Below are 26,104 nucleotides of genomic sequence, written 5' to 3'. Positions count from 1 at the left end.
AAACCCTGCACTAGAGCCGCAACACATAAAAAAAAAAAAAGGTTTTTTTCCCCGGCGTCGGTTCCTACAGCGTCAAGGGTTAGCTTCGGTGTGACTGGTTGATGAGTTGAAATAGCACGGCGATAAAAAGATGACAGAACAAGTGGCTTATCCAATCATATGCAAGGAGTTTTGATAAGGCCCAGCCTTCAGTAAAGGCAATGCCTATGGCGGTTGTCCCAGATGTATGTGAGTGGAGAGACGGCGGAGCGATCCATGCAGCGGCTGTTGTCAGGTTACCTTTCTGGACCTGTGTCATAGAAATAATTGGTTCAGTCATAACTACTCAGGCTGACCGCAGGGCCACTATCAGCTTGTTGCTGAATGAAAACAGCTTGTCTTGCTGGAGTCCGTCACCCACCCCACGTCCACAGCCGCATCCAGTTCCTGATTGATTGTCACAACGCGACAAGACACAAAAGTCCTGTTTTTCAACTCTGGCCACTGTTGCTTCACATCCATTGCAGGTGTTGTATCGCTCTGGCTTAGCTTTAATCGCTGAAATCAAACCTTTTGGATCACTAGAAACATGCCTGTTTTCTTGCTTTGCATCGCATTGCATCAGTACATCACTACATAAGAAAAACATGTAAATATCACGATTTGGGTTTTTGTTTTTGGACTTTTCACTCTCCTACATATACCGGTTTTGGTTGGGCTCCAAGTGCCAGAGCGTCTCATCTGATCCTGCTGCCCACGTGTGGTCTTTCCCAGTGCCTTGTTGCTCAGCCTATCTCTCTGGACCTGGTATTGCCCTGCTGACCTCTGGTCTGTGTACTTGTGCTTGTGTCAACCGTCTGGTAAAGGTTGTTCTTGAGATTTCTGTGTCTCGCTGGGAAACACGTCGGCAGTCTTCTTGTCAAGTCTGGTCCTGCCTGCAAACTAGGGGTGTGCAAAATAATCCTCATAACGATGCATTCGCGATTCTAATTTTTCACAATCTACTGCATCGATTCTTGACAGCAAGTATTGATTAATAATTGTATTTATTTAAAAATATATATATATAGTATTTTTTTCCCTCCAGTGTCCTGTCTAGCAATGTGACAATAAGAATTGATGTCTTAATACCAAACAGAGCTTAACAGATTTTACTTTCACAAGTGGAGCAATTAATTTAAAAAAAATCAATAGAGTGGTTCACGCGTGACGTCACGAGCTACATCCGGATCACGCTGGGTAGGCAAAAAACAGTACATTGTTTGCCTACCAGCGTGACAAAACGGGGTGAATTGAGCGTACTGTTTTTGGGATCTAAACAACTACTACGACTTCGACAATCTCAATTGACTGTGGGAGCCATCATACCACGACAGAATTTGCAGTCTACACTTCATCTCCGGGTAAATACAACTTCATTTTGCACTAGCCATTGTTCTACTTAAATAATTATATAAATAAAAAATTAGGATGTATATTTAAGTCAAGACATAAACGTTCGTTTCGTAATAATATACGTACATGTACAATGTATGCAAACCCTCTGGCATGAGTCTATGAAATGGATTAATAAGACAAAGAAAACAAAATAATCCTCTGTGAACAATGTTTTTTTTAACCTACCGGTGGCGGGTCTTCCTCTCTGCTGAGGGTGCTGTCCTGTCCCGACTCCGGTTTCGTATGTTACACAAACATGTCTGAACATCCATCCATCCATCCATTTTCTGACCCGCTTAATCCCTCATGGGGTCGCGGGAGATGCTGGTGCGTATGTCCCGATATAAAATAATTGTAGCCGTTCAGTGATGTCATGGCTTCCATGCTCTCTCTTCTGTACTGGCCTGCCGTGTTTATAAGGCAGCTGTATATGTTGCCGTACGGAACACTTGGCCAGCATTTCACAGACTCGCTCCATCCCTTCAGGCTTTTGCTGGACGGATCTGGCAATCTGATACCAACAACCATCAAAACCCAAAATCAAAAACAATAACAATGAACTGGTCTATAAATAAAATTGCATGAATGGTTGGCGAACATCAGCAAAAAACAAGTGGAATACAACTTCATTGGTTTTAAAGGAACACTGAGGCCATGTAAACGGCACTGAATTATCCTTATTTTGTTATTTAAGTTTTATAAATCCTAAGCACTTTTTTTCAGTGTGGTCCACTCCAGTAATAGTAATATTTGTGGTCCAGTAACAGTAATATTGTTTTCATGGCAATACCTCCAAAAGTCGTTTGGAGGTATCACAGCTATGTATGAATTCAGTTTCTTTCAATTATGTATAAATTGAAGACACTATCCAGATCATACACAGCCAGTCAGCCACTGGTAATGGCTGTATTTTTTTCTAATAGTGTTCAGTGAAAATATCACAATGCATCGCGATGCATCGCAATAATTAAAGTATTGTGAATAGAATCAGATCATGGCATGTGAATCGTGATTTGAAATCGAATCGTGACTTCTTTGGCAATACCCAACCCCTACTACAAACCCTGGTCAAGTCAGCTGCTGCTTGCATCTTCTCATCAAGTCTGGTTCTGCCTACATCACTTGGTTAACCTGCATCTATCAGTTTGTGCTATGGTCAGCCATTCCTGTCAGTCGTCCCTGTCACCCTCCTTCCTTTTAATGATAAACATGCTAGAACACAGACTTCTGTGTTCAGTTTAATAATTGGGTTGCCTGCGTACAAAAACAGTAAATCTGTTGCTCGGGCCACCAAATTCGCATTTAGTGGTGCATACACCATAACACTCCTTTGATTGTGGATTGTTAAAGACAAAACTGAAACTTACCTTATATTTGGGCCCATAGAGTACAAGAAAATGATTGTTCAACCATGTAGTTGGCCTTCGGTGTTATCCAATGAATGTTCCGAATGTTTTTTATTGTTACTTGGAAGCCATTTGCAGGCCAGATTGTAATCCCCCCTCAGGCCGGATGTGGCCTGAGGGTGCCAGTTGAATAGCCCGGTTGTACACCATTTGTGGTTTATATTAGCATGTCTGTGTTTGCCAAATCAAAGATGGGTCAACATGTTTCTTGAGAACAAACTCAGGGTCACTGGACATTAAATGTTTAAATGTCTTGAGAAATGTGGTAAGGCTTCTGACTGTAAGGCAACTCAAAATCAGGGAAAAAGGAAATGAAAAGAAGCCCTATTTTTCCCAGTCAGGTACAAGCTTGATAATTTTCGTGGCAATATTGAAAAATGGAAGGCACCTTGGAATTGGCTAATTAGGCAGACTTGTAAAGGATGACAAAGAGGGTCAACATGCCAGATTCTGTGGTTGTATCTTAATTTAATAAATGTTATTGTTGTTTGTCAGGTTTTGTGACATGAAAATAAAAATAACAACGGTGTTTTTTACATTCTTTCTAGGTTTTTTTAAGTCTTATTGACCTTTCAAAGGAGCAGCAGCAATGGCTGTGTGATGGTTATTTACAGGACATGGTACGTAAACATCAATTAATTTCTTTAGCCAAATGCATTAACTTGAACAAAACTATTAAAAATGTTTTCTATGTGAAGATTTTTTTTTTTTTTTTTTTGCATAAGTATAAGTTAACCGAGGTGTTGTGTGATGACATTTTTCTGTGTAGTTAAAGGTATACTATGCAACCGGGGTTGATTTTCCAGCGAGGCTCCCCCCCAGAGGGCGAAAGTAAAAGTGCACTGTCGTAAATATGCTCAGCTGTTCTACTGGTTTCTCCGTCAATCCAGGGGGTGTTGTTTTGAGCTTAGCAGACAGGCAACGCAAACGAATCACCCATGTCTACTAACACGGTAAAAGTATGAACATGCACACAGAGAGAGAAACCATTCCAATGCAGTGTTTCTCCTAGGAATTTTCTTACCGGATGAGCGGAGCGGGGGGGAGACAAGCTTTGCGCGCATATGGAGTTAGTTTTTTTTTTTTTTTTTTTTTTTTGGAATGTTGGCCAGGCGGTAGCGTGAGGGAAACCCTACAATGATACTTACAATCGCATCAGCAGAAACGCGAGGTCCGCGTCAGCCTTGCAGCCTTTTTTTCCTTTTAGGTCTCACAATTCGGGAAAAAGCTTGCCCGATGTTCACCCGTGTACGACCTCTTCTCTCTGTCCAGAGCCATTTTACTCTTTCTTGCCTGCTCCGACATGGGCTTTCGCTGTTTTCTCGCTAGTTCCGCCATGATAACTGCACAAATCTAGCAACAAGCATGCCTTTCACTGGGGGGCGTTGTAGCAGTTCTCGCCGTAAAGCAAGACCGACTCTCGCGATGCACACGAGACTACTGAGCCTGTGAGTGCGGGCCGAGTGCTCCTGCAATTGCAAGTGCTGTATTTCCCCCACAGACCACCAGGGCGGCCGAGAAAACCTTAGTTCGACCTGAAATGACTCATTTAATCATCCAAAACGGTATGGAACACATTAATTAACTGAAAAATGTTGCATAGTATGCCTTTAACTATCCACATGCAAGTACATGTCTTTGTCAGAGAAATTTTGTATTTAAAAAAATCACCAGCCACAGGGTTATAGTGTAAAAGTTATGTATGACATAAAGATTTTTGGGTGTTTGCGCCAGATTACGTTATGACATGTATGTGTATTTTAAGAGAAAAAATGCTTTTATTCATATATTCCATATATCTGATAAGAATTGAAATTGTTATGTCTGAACTTGAAGGAGGCAAAAAGTCTTCATACCTCAAATGTCTTATCCCCTTTTTTGGTCAAGAGTATCAAATTAGCATAAATCCTTTTCAGGTCTGAAATCAATGGAGGACCAATCATGCTATAATTAAAAATACACACATAAATAAATATGTTTATATATATTAAGACAATATATAATTTATAATAATATAAAATTGCTTGAAAAGGTAGCTAATAATTTGTGAAAAAATAACAATAAGAAGATATTTCTTCAACAATTGATCAATTATTCATCAAAAATATATATTTTAACTTACACTTTTATTTTTACTTTTCTTCTTGCTTTTATGCTGACTTATTTTTAACCTTTGTATTTCTGAAAACAATGATTTATTTCTGCCTCTAACTTTTCTAACTGTTTTTTTGCCCAAAGGATTTTCACCTGCCCTTTTATTTCCTTCTCCCCTTTTCCACTTGGTCTATTTCTACTTCGTATTTTTTAAAGCAACATTTTTAAAGCATGTTTTTACTCCACCATGAATATTTCTTTTTATTTTATTTTAACCTTATATTTCTGAAACAATTATTTATTTCCAGTGTTGGGTACGTTACTTTGAAAAAGTATTAGTTATAGTTACTAGTTACTTCTCCCAAAAAGTAACTGAGTTACTGAGTTACTCCACTATAAAAGTAACTAGTTACCAGTAAAAGTAACTATTGCGTTACTTTTTCGTTTCTGTCTTTTTTATTTATTTTTTTACAAATTTTTTGCTGCCATGTCCATTCAATGCACCCCCCCCCACCCCCCCCCCCCCCACACACACACACATACTCCCCCTTATGTGTTGAACAGTGAAGTGTGGTGAAAGCAGCTTTAATTCTCCATCACATAACTTTCATATCGTGCATGCATTGACTTTTTCAACAATTTTCTGTTGCGGTTTTCAGCAGCAACGACATTGTTTCTTATGGTTTAATATTGTCCATATGCCTTCTTTAAATATTTCTAATTCTACTCGCAGGACATGCGCAATTCCAAACTTATATCCTGTCATTGCCATGGTGAATCACGTTATTTGCGTTCCAGTGATCGGGATTTTTTTCATGCTCACGTTCAATGGTCGGTCGGGCGCTGTGTTTAGTTACCTGACTAATATCATCTGTTCTGAAAACGGGCCTGGCTGAGAATGACAAAGGGAGGAAGAACTACTCAGAGTAGCAGCTTTCTACTCAGTGTAGATCAGCCGTTTTTTCTGAAACGACGCTCAGAACAAAGACGCACAGCGCAACCTGCCCAACCATAAAGGCGTCTGCCAGGGCAGGATTATCCATAAGGGCCAGTAGGCCAGTGCCCAGGGGCACCAACATTGGGGGGGGGGGGGGGGGCACCACATAACACATGCTTAAAAATATATTTTTCATAAATTGTTATATTATCTACTTGAAATTGTTGAAAGACCATGCATTATTCGTTTTGTGAACACTGATGTCACAATAATAATAAATGATAAATAAATCAAGATTTTTTTTATTTCAAAATTTTAAAATGAGATATTTGAATATTGCTCACTGCTCATATGCCTACATGTAGTTGTGTAAGTTAGTAAATAGTAAATTACATTACAGAAATCCCCTTGATTATGTCTGATGTTTTTTGACCGGAGGACAGCACGGGTGGGGGGGGGGGGGGGGGGGGGTCCTTTGAGGTATAGTGCCCAGGGGCACCACATTGTCTTAATACAGGCCTGCGTCTGCCCAACCCATCAATCAGCGGTGCGCTCCGATCAGCACCTGGTGCTCACTGAGTCGGGCTGGGGTTTATTACTGTGAATGCCTACTGCATTCACAGTTCTTGAGATCCTGTTTCTCTTTATTGCTGTGAATGCAGTAGGCATTCACAGTTATTAAGATCCTCTTTCACGTTTTTACTGTTTAAAGTTTGATTCGCTTCTCCTCCTACAGTTTTTGTCCAATTCCAACCATTCAACTTATATACTATTCAGCTTCTTGTGGAATCGATGGCTATATCTTTTTGTACTTTTAACTTTTCAACTTTGAAAATATTCAGCTTTTTCTGCAAATTTTCAGCTTTTTTTTTCTCCCATAGGAAATGAATGTAATTCACTAAAATTCCGCTCATTTCAGCTGCTTTTTGACAGCTTACTGCTTCAGCCTACTTTCAGCTAGAAACGCCATTCAACTTTTAAAATGTAGTGATATCTTTCAGCTATTATGGTATATTTCAGCTTTTTCATATCTTTTACTATTTTCATATAGTACCTCCTTAAAATAATTTTGGCTTTTCAAAAAATTCAGCAAATAACATGCGTTGCTATGGTCGTCAAGGTGGCAGTTATAGAGTGCACACTCTAGAAATTCAACAAATTCTTCTTCTCCGAACAACTTCTTCTCACTCGCTCAATCTTCAACCTATCTACATAAATTATACATCGAAATGTAACCCTCATTGGTGTAGCATTTATAGATTTTTTGCAAATCACCTCAGAGCGACACAAACCCGGAACCTCACCCATTCATTTCCTATGGAGCGGTTTTGAAAAATGACGTCTGAAAATCCAAAACATCACACGTTTTCGCATCGTCGCTACTCCTAAACTGTTTGATGTACAGGCATGAGACTTTCACACATGAATGTCCCAACCCTTCTGGCACTCACAAAAAAAGGAATTTTTTGGATAACTGTTACGATTTTGCCGCAGGAACAATTTGTTCGGGAGTAGCGAATGTGCAAAATCCTGAAAAACACTTTAGAGCTGCATTTTTCCACATGATCCACTTTTTTACATCGTTGCTGTGCCTACACCGATTTTTGTACAAACATGAAAATGAGCAACATAGTCCTCAATAGCCTGCTGATACTCACAGTGAAAGAATTATTTTGATATCTCTTATACTTTTCAGCTAGAGCGATTTGTTCGGGACCGTTTTTAGAGGATTTTTGAAATTCCTTAAAAATCCCCTTTATATCGTAATTTTTTACACCTTTATTAAAATATTTCCAGCAAAAACCAATAGCAAGTCTTCTTCCCCTATCCGTTAAGAAATAAACGCAGAAAAAATTACGTCTCTACCATTTATGGATCGGGAGATATGGAGCGTTGTGCAAGTCAAAGTTCTCCATTTCTCCATTTCCAAGTTCTCTACTTATTCTAAGCAAAGTGTCTGTACTTCAGTAGAATGGCCCGTTGCAGGTGTGAGCAAGTTTCCATGACGACGGAACTCTGCTCACCAGAGGGACAGGCTCCATTGGGATAGAATGGCAACTTTCGACACCCACTGCAGTGGCTGTGATTAATGTAGGACTCTGAAATTCGCTTCCTCTTAACATTTTAAAATTTTCAAGTGATTATCAGCCATGTGCCACTTTTCTGTCACTTTTTGGATTTCACATGCTTCCAACAGGACCTGGCATGATGCCCAGACACGACCCAATTGGCCAATACAGCACCACCCAGCTGTGGGAAATGGCGCTACACACCATTTTGGTCAAATGTTGAGTTCTGGGCCCAGATGTGGTGAGGCTGAGTTGCCAGAGGAGGCCAATCTCACCCATGAACTTTGGTGATGTTTGGTGACATTAAGTATTGGCACCCCTTTTTTGAGGCACTTCCCAGTACAGGATTTGGACCAAACTAACAGAGTACCATCACACGGTGATACTGAACACAACCATGTTAGCGGCTAATGGTTAGCATGATGCTAACCGGGAGTAGCCCTAGGAAGCTCTTACAAACTTCTGCTTCACAGAGTCTGTACTTCCTTTAGAGAGAAAGCTCCACAAGAAATTTGGCCTACGCCGCATAAAGCATCCCCAAGTTATGAGGTGTCAAACATCCAATGCTTTTCAATGGGGGGCGAAACCCCTTTCACTCCTAGAAATGCAGGCCCACATATGGCTACAGTATATTCAAGTTTGAAATTCTACTTCTGCTTTGTTAAACGATTCAGTGTTTAGAATGAGTTAGGAAATGTTTGGTGCCATTCCCTCAGTTTTTTCTTCTTCTAATCATTCAGCTATTGTTCTTTCATGTTCAAATTCTTCAACTTTTTTAACTTCTTCCATGCTTTTCAGCTATTTTTTCTGTTCTTCAAAGATCTTCTTTGCTCAATCATTCAGCTATCTGCATTCACAGTGCATTTTCGCAGGAAATGCAAATTTTTCTAGTTATTATTTTGTTTACAGTTCAGCTGGGATTTTATTTACTGTGCAGCATAGCTTTGCTGTGCACGCTGAATCCAGATGATGTGCGCGAATGCACACGCGCGCAGTTCAGAAGGAACATAAACAGTTTGAAACAGTTCCTGTATCGGTCACGAAGCGCATACGCCAGGGGTGTCAAACTAATTTTGGTTGAGGGGCCGCATACCGCTTAATCTGATCTCAAGAGGGCCACATGAGTAAACTCATTGCAAGATTAAATAGAACTAATAAATGTGGGCTTGTTGTTGATTTTTATGTTAAATTAATTTCACTTTTACACAATATATTATGAATAACCTCAGCATTTTTAAGAAAAGTATGTGCAATTCAACAATACTTTTACTCAGTTAAACATTTACTTGTGCATTATGCATAAGAACTGATCACAGTGATTATACAATGTTGAAAAACATTTATTCACATTTTTTGGAACTTAAAAACACTGTCCTTCATGACAAAATACATCAAACAGATAAAAATTAAGAAATGATTTAAATTTCTCCACACCTGAAGCTTAATCTGCTAATTAAAACACAGCGCCCCTCGTGGACAATATAGGAACTGCAGATTTTCAATTAAACGAAGTACATGTTTTTTTCAATAATTGTTTTATCATTCTCTTCCTTTTATCTCCTCTTTCTTTCACCTTTTCTTTTTTCTTCTTGTTCTTTCTTTGCTCTCCTACTTTGTAGTGTCCATATCATTTGAGATATTCCCCGCATGAATCATAATAAAACTATTCAAATTCATAAATCAAGCGGAGCACTATGGCAAAAGCAGTACTGCTCCACTTGTGAAAGTCAAATCTGATGAGCTCTTTTTGGCATTAAGACAACAATTCTTATTGCCACATTGTAAGACAGGACACTGAAAAAAAATATATAATAAATAATATAAATAAAATATAATGCATTTAGCCACCGGGCCGGACTACATTGCTCGGCGGGCCGTATGTTGACACCCCTGGCATACGCGCATCGACACAGGTTTTGCTCTACGAGCTCGACTCATGCGCCGACGCATCGGTGTTGCCGGACCCATGTTCTTGTCCTTTTCGCTGTTTAAAGGCATACTATGCAACATTTTTCAGTTAATTAATGTGTTCCATACCGTTTTGGATGATTAAATGAGTCATTTCAGGTCGAACAAAGGTTTCTCTCGGCCGCCCTGGTGGTCTGTGGGGGAAATACCGCACTTGCAATTGCAAGAGCACTCTGACCGCACACAGTCGGTCTTGCTTTACGGCGAGAACTCTGTGTTTTTGCCCTGCCATTAACTATATGCACGCGTGAAAGCAACAACAAAGAACCGCGTGTTAACGTCAAATAAACATGCAAGCATATCGAGTTTTATTATTATTATTATTATTTATTTTTTTATGTTGGCGAGACGCTACCGCGGAGAGGCGGCGGCGGTAGCGTCTCGCCAAGATAAAAAAAAATTAAAATAAATAAATAATAATATTAATAATAATAATAATAATAAAACTGGCGCAGCGGCCGCGGCTTGGCGAGGCGGCCGCTGCGGCTTGGCGAGGGCGGCGGCGGTAGCGTCTTGCCAACATAAAATAATAATAATAATAAAAAAACTGGCGAGGCGGCCGCCGCCGCCGCCTCGCCAAGATAGCGCTGCGGGAAGCTTGATGTTCATACTTTCACTGTGTTAGTCATTGTTTGTACTGCCGTTTTTTCCACTTTTCGTTGCGTTCGCCTGTCTGCTAAGCTCAAAACAACCGCGCCTGAGAAACCAGAACAGCTGAGCATCTTTACGACAGTGCACTTTTACTTTCGCCCTCTGGGGGGAGCCTCGCTGGAAAATCAACCCCGGTTGCATAGTATACCTTTAACTCAAAATAATTTGCTTACCTCCAAGAATCAAATGCTGTCTTCTCGGCCATCTTGCCGGGGTACAAACACAAGTAGCTTACACACACAGGTGCGCGCGCACACACACACACAGGGAGAGAGAGAGAGGCAAAGAGCAGGGTACAGATGCAAGCAGCTGTGTTTAGTTACCTGACTAATATCATCTGTTCTGAAAACGGGCCTGGCTGAGAATGACAAAGGGAGGAAGAACTACTCAGAGTAGCAGCTTTCTACTCAGTGTAGATCAGCCGTTTTTTCTGAAACGACGCTCAGAACAAAGACGCACAGCGCAACCTGCCCAACCATTTTAAATGCAGAAAAGCAGGGACTTCACTTTCCTTATCGAGGGAAATTCTTAAAGTAACGGAGTAACGAGTGCTTATTTAGGAAAATAACGGAGTTACTGATTACTGAATTTGCAAAACTAACATGTTAGATTACTCGTTAATGAAAAAAACGAATAAGAGTACTCTAACGCGTTACTTATAACGCGTTACCCCCAACACTGTGTATTTCTGCCTCTAACTTTTCTAGCTGTTTTTTTACCCAAAGGATTTACACCTGCCCTTTTATTTTCTTCTCCCCATTTTACACTTCTTGTATTTCTACTTCGTGTTTTTATAGCAACATTTTTAAAGCCTGTTTTTCCTCCACCATAAATATTTTTAAATTTTATTTTAATATCCTTCTATTTCTGAAACAGATTTATTTCTGCCTCTAACTTTTCTAACTGTTTTTTTACCTACAGAATTTTAGCCTGCCCTTTTTATTTCCTTCTCCCCTTTTTCCAGTTCATGTATTTCTACTTCGTATTTTTTTACTCCTCTTTTTCCACTTGGTGTATTTCTACTTGGTGTTTTTTTACTTCCTCTTTTTCCACTTGGTCCGTTTGTCTGCAGCCGTTAATGTTAATACGATGACAGGGAGGGAGGGGGGGGGGGAGGGGGCGGTGTCACCGGCAAAGCTTCACAACTATTGGCCAAGGCCTGCCTCCCCGTAAACGAGCCTGCATCAGAGCAGACGACTGGCCGCTTTCCCAAAATGCAGCGCGGCCGCAGCTTGATTATGGACAGCACTAACAGAGATCACAATGTACATTTGAGAGCATTTTCTTTGCAAGGTTTTGAGTAAAAACAGACGATAACAGAGAAACATCATAAACATAAGTATTTGTCAGGAATGTGGCAGCGTATCAAAAAAATTATTTGCTATGTAGAGAAAAATTATTTGTAAGACAATATGAATATAGCGAGTATTTGTAGCAGCAGGATGTATTGCAGCAATGAACGGATCATATGATTGTGTAGATAGTACAGTTAACGTGACTAACGTGACTAGTTTTTGTATGTATGGGGTGGGGGGTTGTTGGGAGTGTTGTGCAATTGTACACTGTTTAAAGTTATTTAATGTTTAATAAATAACTGTTAAAGATTGTCTGGTGATAATCAGCTCTTAAGCTGATATCAGGACAATGGTTGAAAGGGATGAATTCGAGCACTAGCAATCTTTTAACAGCAAATTCTGCACACACATAGAATAAAGGAGTGACAACTACTCTTCAAGTTCAAGAATTTAATAACAGAAATAAAATGAAGGTCCAGAGAACATCACTATATAATGCTGTTTATCTGAATTAACACTATATTTCAAATAACAAATCCTCTCTACTAGGCTAGTGAAACTTAACTAAACTACTAAGCAAAATGAAGATAAAAGAAGCTAAGCTAAGGAACTATTTACATGCAAAACCAAAACAAAAGACAAAAGAAAGTGGTTGATCATAATCAGAATAATTCAGTGAATCATAGTTCACTGCAGATCTGTCTTAAGAAAAACATGGAATGGGGCACGCTCGTGGCGCAGCGGGTAGCACAACCCATATACGGAGGCCTTGGTCCTCGACACGGTCGACCTGGGTTCGACTCCGACCCGCGGTCCTTTGCCGCATGTCTCTCCCCCTCTTCCAACCCCCTCCCTTCGTAAAAAAAGCGAGCCACTAGAGCCGCGAAAAAGCCCAAAAAAAAAAGAAAAGAAAAACATGGAATGGAGTTAAATTAGCTTAACTAATTAAGGACAACATTCAGCATGTTTTCAATCCATTCACAATGTGAATCCTGAGTAAACAAAATGTTATTTGATGAAATAACATTTAGTTTGAGTTAAAGAACCAAAGTTCATCTTAAAGAATGTGAATTGAGGTTAGATTATCTAACAGCCGTATAACAGCTAATTCAGAACAACATTTGGTATGTGTTTCAACCCATTCACAATGCAAATCCCAAGTTACACAAAACATTTTTTTATTAATGCGATTCTACCATTTGTGAGCTATAATCTGTTACTCCTTAAGTTAACCAAAACGCCTTTAAATTGACATTAGTATTCCATATTAATGCGGGAATAAGGCTTATAGCACTATTGAACGATGGCAGAGCGAAGCGAACAAGCCTTATGCTTTAAAACGGATTGTGTTGAATAATTGGAAATCGGAGGTTACCGGCTAATAGCATTTTGGCCAGTGGACTTTCGCCGCCAACTTCAAAGACTGCAGCTTCATTTTTAGTCATAATGAGTGAGCTGGTTAACATAAACATAAATATACCACCAGTGTATGGAACCCATGTGGAGATAACCTTTGTTATAACCATAAAACACATTCGAACATACCAGTAATGACCTGATACCGACTGCTAGCATGAGCTAATTTCGTTAGCTCTTTGTGAAAAAAAAAACACCATGTGGACGCATTACACCAACATTTCCAAATGACCGTGTAACCTTTCCCGTTGGTCTCTCTGCCCAACCTGTCGTGCCTCGGGTGAGTCCGGTCCACTTTGGCCATCCAAGGAAGGACAATGGAAAAGCAGGGAAAATCGTTGGTCTGTTTAGCAGCCTAGAAGCAGAAACATGTGGTCGGGGGGGAAGGCCTCGACCAATGCTCCATGCAGTCTCTATTTCAGCTCCCTCTTTCTCTCAGCGTGGGAAGTGGGTAAAGGATGCCGTCTCAAGTCACCTTTCCTGTAACAGCTGAAGAGAAATAAACAAAGCTGTTTTTGGCATGGACAGATTTCTTCCTCCTGCGCCTGACGCTGAAGTTAAGACAGAAGACTTAACTCTGATTTGCCTGGTTATATCCTCCAGCGAAGAGGGATCTCTCCCAGGTGCTGGCTTGTGCATCTTTCAGGCCCCGGGGAGGGCCCATCATGGTTCAGGCCAGTCGCTCTCTCCTCCCTTTGTCTCAGGCAGAAGAAGGTGAAGGCTAGGTGGCAGTCCCCCTCTCCTTGAGGGCTCCAGGAGAAAAGTGGTCGTCTGAGAGTCTGGTCAGAAGTGCTCTCACCTTTTGTCTGTGGGGAGTGGTTTGTAGCATGGACCCTGCTGAGAAGGCGGATCCTTGGTGGCTGTAGATGTGAAAAACTTCTGGTCCTTTCTCTACTCTTTCCCCATGTCACACATTGTTCAAAATTAATACAATTTAGCCATGGTGTGATGGCATAACAGGAGTTTAGCCATCTAACAACCTGTGGAAATAAATTATTGTAGAATCTGGTGGTTCTGCATTTGAAGCAGCTCAATGTCTTGTCAGAGGGTTCTAGATGATTTTGTCTAACACTTGCTCCTTGAAGAACTTCATCAGGATCAGAGTGAGTGTAACGGAGATAACAGTTCAGTTTTGAACTTGTGGGGGTTCTGGCCACTGGTTTGATGGTTGGAGTCTTAAAACAGCAAGGGACAACAGCATGGTCCAGTGAGGTGCTAAAAAGTATGTCTATGAGTATATGAGCCACTGGTCAGCACAGTCTTTGAGGATCCATCCTGGTATATTTTGAGGCCCACAGTCTTTAAGCTTCTGTTCCGATATGTTGTTGGGAGTCGCTGCTTCATGTGCATTGAGTCTTCTCAATGTTTTCAAGACATCATATATGTGTGTGTGTGTGTGTGTGTGTGTTTGTATGTGTGTGTGTGTGTGTGTGTAAATATATAAAAACCTTTAGCACTGGTGAAGTTTTTTAAACTACATAATGGTATCTACCTTAGCATGAAAATGTATGTTTATGATAAGGTGTATGTACTGTCTCAAAGAATTGAACCAATTCGTATGTTTTATTCAACAGAAAAACACATCTATGACTGAGCGCATTTCCCTAATAAGTGCCAACAGTTCCAAGGTAACTAAGTAATGCAATAAGTAACTTTGGCAAACCTGTGAAAAAACATTCACTACATTTTAATGTGTTTTTCATTTACATACATTTTAAATAGTGTGCACCTATCCTTTCCTTTCTGCAGGAAGTCATAGAATGCACTTTATTGAAAATGGTAAAAGGCAAAAGCTGTAGCGAAAAAAACCTTTTCGCTTGCATTCTATCAGATTGCTTTGAAGGCGTAAGTGAGCACATGTCTTATAACATGTCAAAATCTCAGAGGTTGTCTTTTTTTCACTTGCCGTGTTTTTAAGATGCTTGTGACAAAATAATCCTTCTCTTTGTTTTTAGATTAACCCGAATAAAACATGTGGTCAGAAAACTGCAATGAATGAAACAATCTATATGTTACACTTCTGGTGTTTGCTGGTCAAACTAACCAACAAATCCATTGAATTTAAAAAAGGTAAGAAACAATCATTCCTAGAGTTTATTATTATTAGAGCTTATTATTTGAGGTGTTGATAAAACCAGACTGCTCTGTGAGTGAAACTAAGACAGAGAGCATGTGTTTATGTGCATCAAAGAATGTTGAAGAGAATCAGCTATGGCACTATGAACTATGGTCAGATTGGTCAGAACTGAATTTGGATGTGAAATTTAAATTGGATGGTGCAAATACAGAACAATCCTGGAAGGAAACCTGTCGGAGGTTGCAAACGACTTGACACTGTCGCAGTTTTACCTTCATGCAGAACAACGATGCTATACATATAATATACAGCCATATCTACAATGTAATGGTTTAAATGTCTCAACTTAAACCCTATTGCAACTGACCTGGAAATATATATTGTCCTTTGATGCTCTACGTTCCAGTCTTTTTGAGTTTTTCCTTTACGGTAGTAGCAGGGTTTTTTTCCATTAGTAGCTAGACAGGAATAATGGCGGAGAGAGAAAGACATGCAGTATATGGCTTGTGGTCTGGAAAAAGAAATCAGAATCAGACTTAGAAATACTTTAATAATCCCAGAATGTTCTGCCAAGGTGTTGGTCACAAACAGAATACTACAGGTATTCTTATATTGTATAGCCTTTTGATTGCAATTTAAATCACTAATATTTATATTTCTGACTTTCTTTCCTTTCAGAATGTGATGGACTCAGTGAGTGCAATGCATTTTAAACTAATATTGCCAATACTAAGATGATATAGATTTGTAAATGAACTAAACTGCTGTAATGTATGTTATAGATGCTGAAATCAAAACCGTGGCAAATTTATTGGACACTTTGAGTCATGGTAAGCTTGAGTTTTTTGATTTAGTTGAGTGTTTTACCTTCTGTATTTAAAATACAACAAAATGTGGATTACAGTTGTAGATGTAAAGAGACAGCATATATCTGTTTCAAACCGCTCCATTCAGAGAACCCTGGCTTTTTTTACAAACTGAAGATTACAACATTTAGAAAAAATATTTAGAATTTATTCATGGCTCAACTCAAGAGAAAGTTTTTCAATCTGACCTGTCTTAAGTTATTTGTTTCATCCACTGTTTTGGAGTTTTTTTTTTTTTTGTTGGTTTGCTTATGTGGCTGTATTTCATGTCCTCTCTTCATATTTAAAGATTTACGTGCAATAAGAGTATGATGTCCTTAAACAATCTTGGAAAGCAGAGAGGAAGAGGTCGGCCCAAAGAGGCAAAGAGTGTTGGGGTGGAAACCAGGTCGTTGCTTCAAGGAGGCATACCTAGAGGATGCTGGATCCAGCAAAGAAGCCATTCTGGCATGGATGGGGCTTTCAGCAGAGGAATTGTGGGAGGTAACCAGTACACCAGTAGTGGAGAAACTCAGCAGGTCCAGTAGTGGTGGAGGAGGTCTGGGATCGGCAGCAAGACTGCAGTGACCCATGGGCTGTCTTGTTTGAAGAACAGTCAGGAAGTAGAGATAACTCATGGTGAGCCTCATCTGTAAACCTAACAGTATGCAGGGGGAGGCCATAGAGAGCCTCACCTGGAGTCCTGTGACTCCAGCTAAGAGACCCCATGAAGAGCCATGTGTGAAGATCGCCCATCCATGGAGACTAGTCAGGAGGAACTAGGACGCCAAGAATATGAGGAGACTGGTCCTGTAAATAGAGGAACCCGCAAATGAGCTCTGGGGAACCCGAGAGAGTTGCACTGGGGCCACAAGAACCCTCAACAGAGACGAGGAGCGGGCTCCGGAGCTTGGGCCATGAATAAGGCCTGAGACGAGGCTTAGGACATAGTCAGAGATGCCTGGGCAGGAGTAGAGGTGTCAGCCCGATCCTCCAGGACTGCAGCGAATACATCTTGATGACAGTGAAGTGTTGGCAAGTAGAGGAAGAGGCAGGGGTTGTTGAGACGGTTTGGGTAGTTAAAGAGATTGAAGCTGTGACGCATGCAACAAGGTTACCATTGAAGGTGACTACTTGCATCCAGAGCGAATTTCTATGTCACTGCCTTCTGGCAGTGAACCTCAACCATTTCTAGTATATTTTTTCGGGTCAGAGTCTGAAATAATAATGACCCATTCCTCCATCCAATTCTTCAGGTGATGAGCCACCTTTAATCTAACCTGACAACAGCCAGCTGCATGTATCGCTCCGCCTAGCTCCACTCACATACATCTGGGACACGGCTGATTGAAAGTGATTTCCCCAACCAAATTTTTGGTCTGGCCAATCAGGACGCAGGGCGGGTGTTTCATGGATGTGACGTAGTGGAGAAGCCACCGTGAGGTTCCAACAACAATGGCGGCTCGCATCGAGGAAGCAAGCGTTAGCATTGATGCTGCTATTTCTTCCGTGTTGTCCAATCTACCTAATATTGTTTCATTAAAAAGAACATCAGAGAACGGCTCTTAAGGCTTTTGTTGGTGGAAACCATGTTTTCGCCCTTCTCCCGACCGGATTTGGCAAGTTTTGTTTTCCGGGGCGCGTACGCGGACGCGCAACGCGGACGCGTCCCCGGAGCGGTTAGCGGTTAGCGCGAACCATATAAGGAGACCTTTAGTCCTCAACGCGGTCGGCCCGGGATCGACTCCGACCCGCGGCGCTTTGCCCCCTGTCTTCCCCCTCTTCCTGTCAGCTTACTGTCAATAAAAGGTGTGCCACTACAGTGTTTCCCGCAGGAATTTGCTTATGCGAGGCGGACCGACTCGCGGACCGGGGGGCGGGGGGGGGGGGGGGGGGGTGGACGACACATTTTCCGCTGGGGGGGGGGGTGGACGACATGTTTTCCGCGGACCGGCTCGCGGAGCGGGGGAGAGGGACGACACGTTTTCCGCGGCCGCCTCGCCAAGAGAGCGCTGCGGGAAACCCTGCACTAGAGCCGCAAACACATAAAAAAAAAAAGTTTTTTTTTTCCTGCGTCGGTCTCATCAGCGTCACAGGTTAGCTTCGGTGTGAGTGGTTGAAATAGCACGTCGATAAGGATGACAGACAAGTGGTTTATCCAATCATATGCAAGGAGTTTTGATAAGGCCCAGCCTTCAGTAAAGGCAATCCCTATGGCCGTGTCCCAGATGTATGTGAGTGGAGCTAGGCGGAGCGATACATGCAGCTGGCTGTTGTCAGGTTACCTTTAATCACCTAAAAAGCTAAATGATTTCCATACTATAGTCCTAACATCACTAGTAATGAAGGCATTTCAAAGACTTATTCAGAAGGTATTACTGAATCAAGTTGATAAATAATAGGATCTGATGCCGTTCGCATATAGAGTTCTGCTTAATCTGCTCTGTAAACGTCTTTGAAGATTCAAAGACTCATGCAAGACTCTTATCGACTTTTCATCTTCCTTCAGTACAAAAATAAATAATAATAATAATAATAAAATTCTTGTTCATCAACCTCTAACACAGTTTAACATTGGTCCTGGTTTAGTAGCCTGGTTTATGGAATTTCTAAAGCTTAGACCTCAGCAGGTAAAAACAAATGGTCATATATCACTGCCTCTTTTCCACTGGATATTCTGTCCCCCCTCTTTTTTTCTTTACATAGATGAATGTTAATACACATATCCAAACCAACACATCCTGACATTTAGTGACAACCCAGTAATCATCAGCCACTTGCAGGTTGGGGAGACTGAACATTGGCCTGTGGTCGACAACTTTGTTGAATGATGTATTAAAAAGAATTTGAAACTAAACATTGCAAAACCAAAGGATATGAAGATTGATTTCCATTGAGCACCATAGTTTCCTTCCCCTGCAAGGAGCACATAATATATCTGGGTACAATGGTACCCAGATAACAGTTGACAACAAGCTGGCCTTTAATATGAACACTGATACAATCTGTAAAAAATGGCAGCAGAGATTGCACTTTTGGAGGATGTTAGATGCCTTTATTGTGAATAGCAGGATCATGAGCCATTTTTATAGATCTTTTATTGAATTTATCCTAACTCTTTCAATGGGTGCTTGATTTGTAAATCTATGCGTCCAGAATAAATGTAGTCTCAATAAAATGTCAATGCAACAAATAAGATAATTGGGGTTGTCCAACCTCCCCTTAAATTATATTTTTATTTGCCATACCACATACTGCATTCCCCATACCACCTTCTCAATCTGGACTTTTAGCCACTTATAGTCTCTTCCAATAGGGTAGTGTAGGCAAAAACATTCTATCAGTACAAAACGGGTGAATTAGAGCGTGCTTTTAGTTAGTTTATTTTTGGAATCTAAACAATGCCTACGACTTGTTGTGCTCCCGGTTGCACACAGAGGCATTCCAAATCGTTGGATGTACGTTTCTTTCGTTTACCGAAGAAAGAAGAAAGACAAAAGACAAAAGAAATGGATATTTTCAATGAAGAAGGACCCAGGCAGACAATCCCAATCGACTGGGAGAGCCATCATACCCCGGCAGAATTTGCAGTCTACACTTCATCTCCGGTAAATACTACATAATTTTGCACGGGTCATTGTTCTACTGAAATAGCGGCGGAGGGGAGGTGGCGATCAATAGACGGGGCCGGGAGAAACGGAGTCGATGCAGCAGCAGCAGGCTGCACCAGACAGCTGCTGCATTACGCCCCTATTCACACGCGCTAGTACTCTGTGTGTACGGTGCAATGTCGCCGACACCCCCACCCATTTTAATAAGACAAAAACACCAAAATAATCCTTTGTGAACAATTTTTTTAAACCTACCGGGCGGGTCTTCCTCTCTGCTGAGGCGCGGTCTGTGTCCGACTCCGCTTTCTGCTGTTACACAAACATGCGTGAACATCCATCCGTCCATACATTTTCTGACCTGCTTAATCCCTCATGGGGTCGCGGGGGTTGCTGGTGCCTATGTCCCGATATCAACCATCAACTTACTCTTAAAACGATCTTGTGATACGTTATCTAAAGAAGAAAAATACGTCGAAAACTGGTCAGTTTCCTTTGTTTGCGCCCGCTATGTGTTTGCCTTCTGCCTTCCAATCCGGCGCGCATGCACAAAAAACCCAGATGAAAACAATAGCAGTGAACTGGTCTATAATGTATTTTATGGAGTGGTGTTTGGATGTATTATTTTATCTTTCATGTATTTTTATGTTGTGTTGTATGTCTGAATGCATGGCTGCAAAACAAATTTCCCCCTTTGGGGGAGGACAGTCAAGGAACTGAACTGAACTGAACTAAACTGAGTCCAGATTGTTCTTGGCACACCAGAGAGTCAGCTGATCAACCTCCCCTCTGTAGGTCGACCCCTCACCATCCTAGATAAGAACGATGAGCTTTGTGTCATTAGCACATTAGTACCTACTATGAAGAACAAGAGAGAGAGAGCAAAAAGTTAAAAGCTGAAATGACAACAGTCATTTCAATGCAATGCAATGCAATGCAAAACTAGAGAACAGTAGACTGGAGAACAGTAGAAATTAGTAGAGTGAGAAAGATAGACCCTGATGTCCTTCAGTAGCCTAAGCCTATAGCAGCATAACTATAGAGATAGCTCAGAGTAACATGAGACACTCTAACTATAAGCTTTGTCAAAAAGGAAAGTTTTAAGATTAGTCTTAAAAGTAGACAGGGTGTCTGCCTCACGGACCAAAACTGGGAGTTGGTTCCACAGGAGAGGAGACTGATAGCTAAAGGATCTGCCTCCCATTCTACTTTTAGAGACTCCAGGAACCACCAGCAGACCTGCAGTCTGAGAGCGAAGTGCTCTGTTAGGAACATACGGGGTAATCAGAGCTCTGATATATGATGGAGCTTGATTATTAAGGGCTTTTAACATTAGAAGAAGAATTTTAAATTCTATACTTGATTTAACAGGAATCCAATGAAGGGAAGCTAAAATTGGAGACATATGATCCCTCTTGTTGATTTTCTTCTTTGATCTTAGTTTAGTGCTAAGATGTCTGGGATTATGGTGTTTAATGCCGACCTTAGTCCACAAACAGGATCCTTGCATATGTCCTTGGAGTTTTGTGATGTTAGAGGACATACTGCATCATCCGTTAACCTTTTTGCACTGTATGCAAACTGCAGGGGGTGTGACAAGGGTCCTGTGATGTCCTTCAGGTGGGCCAACACCAGTCCTTCAAAGGACTTCATCACTACAGGGCGACAGCGGTGTGTTTGAAGCCTGGAGGGACTGTCACACAGCTCTAGTGATCTGGTGAAGATGGGGGCCAGCTGTTTTATGCATATTTTCAGCCAGGATGGTGATGCACTCAGGGCCTGGAGCCTTCCCGATCTTCTGCCGCTGAAAGGGTGGATGTGGGGGGTTGGAGTTTGGTAGGAAACCATGGCAGTTGGGGAGGTAACTGTTTGAAGATGGTGTTGGAACAGGAGAGAGCTATGTGCGGTGTGGGCTTTAAAACCTTCAATAGACACCATTCAGCTCGTCAACCAGTTGTTGGGTACCAGCAGAATTGGGGGATGGTCTCCTGTAGTTAGTAAGTGTCCACAGGCTTTGCCACGGTGACACAGGGATGCTGGCTGACGTTCCCAGCTTTTCAGCATAAACAAACACACAAAACAGACAGTGGTTTGATCAGCTGGTGCACTCTGCGACAAAACTTTCAGTGTGTGTAAAATGAGAAAGCCTTGCTAAATCTTGGGTCTGAATTAAACACAGCATGCACATTTGCGTCAAGAAAACTGAAGTGCCCTTCATCTTTTCTTTTTTTCCCCCCTTCAAACGTGGTTCATGGTTTGTAAATAGCAAACGAGTTCACAGTCCATCAGTTTTGATTTACATGATAAGTCAGTGTTAGGGATATGTATTTGGTTTGTACCAGGAAAAATAAAGGGCTCTATTTGATAATTAGTAGTAAATTATCAGTCCAAAAACAGAACTTTGGCAAAAAAAGTTAATAATTAACTTAAAACGGTGAAGACATTCAGCCAAGACTTTCCCAATTGATATCTGATACTTGTAGATATTCCCCACAATCTCAGTGAACACTTTATATTCACTTTTCAGTCACAACAGGAAATCACAGACTGTCTGGCCAACTAAACGCTGCAGCAGTGCGGTTTCCCACTGCAGCCTACCCAGTTATACCAGCCTGTCAGCTGGTCTCTACTGCTCCTGATAAGTAAATACAGAATCAAAATTGGCTCATAACTTTGAACTGACTGCACAGTTTGGAGGCGTACTTTCTCGCCCAGAAACATCTGGTATAAAGGGTAAATTAAGGGTATAAAATCGATAAGCTTGTAAACCCCTCATCTCCTTACTGTTCCTTTAGCCCCCTTTTGGTGGACTGTTTAGCCTTACAGCACAGAACCTCACCCCTTAAGCAAAGCTCCAGGCTTCTTGAAAACTCCTACCCTCAAACCAGGACCTTTTTCCTGTCAAAGTAAAGCCCAGGGAAAGTGAAATCCCAAATATGGAAATCTTGTATTGTACATGCTCTCCTCACATCCCTGCTGCATATTACCCTGTTAAAATAGACCACTGAGACATTTGTGAATGAGGACTGAGCTCAGAGGGTTAATCAGAGATGAGGGTAGGGATGCATTAGCAGCATTTCATCATTTACTCAATAAAGAAAACTTAAGGCTATAAGGCCTCCCTGTGTTTAGTTACCAAACCTAAACACATTTAAAAATCTTGTAATTTAGGGGGAAAAATTGTTTTTGCAAATGTATTGTTTGTTATATAATAATTTTACATTGAAAAAGAATGTAAATGTCTGTACATTGTATTGTGCATGTATAGAAAAAAATGTCATGTCAAGGAAAACTTGCAGTTAGATCTTTTTAAAGTTATGATGTGAAGTGTGTTTTTCAATTTGGGCTTATAGTACCCTTATTTTTTAGATTTTTTTTTCTTTTATTTGTACCTTTTATTAGTTTTTGTCAGCAAAGCTCATGTCTTAGAACTTCATTAAATGTTTGTGATTTTTAGATCAAACATCATCTCCACCAGCTACATCGACAACATCTCCACTATCTACATCGACAAAGTATTCCACAACTACATCAACATCCTCACCAACTACATCAACCTCTCCACTAACTACGTCAACCTCTCCACCAACGACATCAACCTCTCCACCAGCTACATCGACAACATCTCCACTATCTACATCGACAACGTATTCCCCAGCTACATCGACAACATCTCCCCCAAATACATCAACATATCCCCCAAATGCATTTACAACATCTCCCCCAACTGCATCAACATCTCCACCAATGTCGACGACATCTTCACCAACTACATCATCAAAATCTTTACCTACGACATCATCAAGATCACCATCAACTACATCAATATCACGAGAAATGGTATCTGAAACTTGTCCACTTTGCAATGGCAAACATACTGGTAAGATAATGCTGTTTATTTGAACAATTCCTTTCTGAAAAAAGATTTGGTTATGATTTAACTAATAACAAAACTAAGGCTCTGCTTTCTAAGGCTTCCACCAATGTTGCTTTCACTAATAACGCATTACTTTATGTCCAGCATGGGCACTCTTACTGGCTATATGGCTATGTATCCCCGTACAGACAGGTTAACTGTAGGCACACCCATCGTAGACTTTGCATGTAGACCCGATGCCTTTAATGCTTAAAGGGCATTTGGTCTGGTAGCAGCATTAACAAGGACCTTGCTGGGATATTGGGAATGCAGAATTATGTGTTTCACTGTAACATGGCTACGGGATCATATTCCCAACTCTAGCGTCTTTCTGTCAGGCTTTTTGACCATATGAGCAGACAGAGATTTAAAGAAGAGTGGAAAAAGCTAAGATGGTGGATTGGCGGTGCTGGTGAACAACAGGTCTGTTGTGGATAAGCTACAGACACAACAACCAAATGCGTTTCTGACAATATCTGGTGATTTTAATCATGTTTTGCTTTTTCTGCTATACTTCCAACTTTTCAACAGTTTGTCACTTACTCTACTAGAGAGAACAAAACTCTCAATTTGTTTTATTCAAATTTCAAAGACTCATACATCTCTCAGGCAAGACCTCCTCTTGGCAAATCAGATCAAAATCTGGTTCTTCTCTGCTCAGAATATAAACCTCTTTTTCAACAGCAACCTGCATTAAAATAATTTTAAGAAAATAGTCACAAGAAGTAGAGGAAGCCATAGGGTAGTTCACTGCTATTGTTTTCATCCGTGTTTTTCGCGCCTGCGCGCCAGACTGGAAGGCAGAAGGCGAGCACAGTGGCAGACGCAAACGATGAGTTCTCGACGTATTTTTCTTCTTTAGATAACGTATCACAAGATTGTTTTAAGAGTAAGTTGATGGTTGATGGTATCAGATTGCCAGATACCATCCAGATACCGGAGCGAGTCTGTGAAATGCTGGCCGAACGATTTAGTTCGGCCCAGTGGCCAAATGCATTATCATTATTCAACGGCTGTATCTCCTCGCTGCATCGACCGATCTGCACAAAATTTTGAGTGAGTCGTGGGGGAGCGCTGCCCAACACGTTCGTGTGTATCGCCCGGTGGACGGGTGGGGAAAATGCGTTACAGATTCTGCGGTGGCTGGCGGCCGGCGGTGTGCGAACCACTGCGGTGGCCAATAGGCCAGAGCGGCGCTTGGCAGCGAGGGCCGATTGACCCCGCTTGTGGCTTTAATTATTTAAGCAGAACAATGACTAGTGCAAATTTAAGTTGTATTTACCGGAGATGAAGTGTAGACTGCAAATTGCGGGATATGATGTCTCCCCCAGTTGATTGGGATTGTCTGCCTGGGTCCTTCTTCATTGAAAATATCCATTTCTTTCTCTTTCTTCGTCCTTCGGTTCCGGTACCAAACTCACACATCCATCCTCAATGACTTTTGATGTGTTGCCCTGACATCCCCAGGGTAACCTCCAGAGTATTACAGCTCCCCAGCTCAATGGTAGCGCGCGCACTTCCAAGAGCCAACAGCGACACCTACCGACAAATTATTCCTGCATCCCACATAATGAAGGTTCTAGAGAGACTCCTGTTGACCCATCTGAATAAGCAAACAAGCTGCGATCAGGACCACTTGCAGTTTGTTTATCGAAGTGGAGTTGGAGATGCCCTCTTACACTTGCTTCAACAAACATTTAGACAAGCAGCACTATGAGGATCATGTTCTTCGATTTCTCCAGTGCATTTAACGCAAATCAACCGGATTTGTTTTGTCAGAAATTCCAGAACACTCAGACAGAGGCCTCAACGATCACCTGGACCAGAAACTACCTGACAAACAGATCGCAGTTTGTGAGATTGATGGGTCGCGTGTCTAACCACGTAGTCAGCAGCACAGGAACACCACAGGGGACTGTACTCTCACCATTCCTTTTCACTATTTACACCTCAGATTTCCAGCACTAGAAGGTCAGGAAGCTGAGTACAGGGAGCTGGTAAACAGCTTTGTGGTATGGTGTGGAAACAAACACCTCTTTCTGAATGTGGATAAAACAAAGGAGATGATTGTAGATTTCAGGAGATGAGAAGAAGTGGAGGTGATGAAAGAGTATAAATACCTTGGTGTTCACCAAGACAAAAAAGTGCAGTGGAGTGGAGACACAACTGTGAAGCTGTCTACAAGAAGAGACAGAGCAGACTGTACTACCTGAGGAAGCTTAGGCCCTTCAGGGTTTGCAGCAAGATGCTTCAGATCTTCTATAAGTCTGTTGTGGAGGGTGTGATCTCCTTTGTCATCGTCTGTTGGGATAGCAGCATCAGAGTGACAGAGTTAAAGCAGCTCAACAAGCTTAAAAAAAAGGCCCGCTATGTTTTGGTGACCCTGCTAGAACCTCTCGAGATTAC

General features: G+C 41.4%; 2 long non-coding RNA genes across 2 annotated transcripts; both read left to right on the top strand.

The window, feature by feature from the left end:
• The first annotated feature begins 3,370 nt into the window (after positions 1-3,370).
• On the top strand, positions 3,371-15,535 carry LOC118566427. Its single transcript, XR_004933000.1, has 4 exons — positions 3,371-3,442; positions 14,827-14,880; positions 15,002-15,097; positions 15,208-15,535. It is a non-coding gene; the product is annotated as an uncharacterized LOC118566427 (long non-coding RNA).
• A 605-nt stretch (positions 15,536-16,140) lies between these two features.
• Positions 16,141-23,258, top strand: LOC118566434. The gene is made up of 3 exons (XR_004933007.1): positions 16,141-16,159; positions 21,403-21,499; positions 23,240-23,258. It is a non-coding gene; the product is annotated as an uncharacterized LOC118566434 (long non-coding RNA).
• The last annotated feature ends 2,846 nt before the right edge of the window (positions 23,259-26,104 follow it).

The sequence above is a fragment of the Fundulus heteroclitus genome, chromosome 16, assembly GCF_011125445.2.
Source record: "Fundulus heteroclitus isolate FHET01 chromosome 16, MU-UCD_Fhet_4.1, whole genome shotgun sequence".
Taxonomy (NCBI): Eukaryota; Metazoa; Chordata; class Actinopteri; order Cyprinodontiformes; family Fundulidae; genus Fundulus; species Fundulus heteroclitus.
This window is presented reverse-complemented; position numbering and strand designations above follow the sequence as displayed.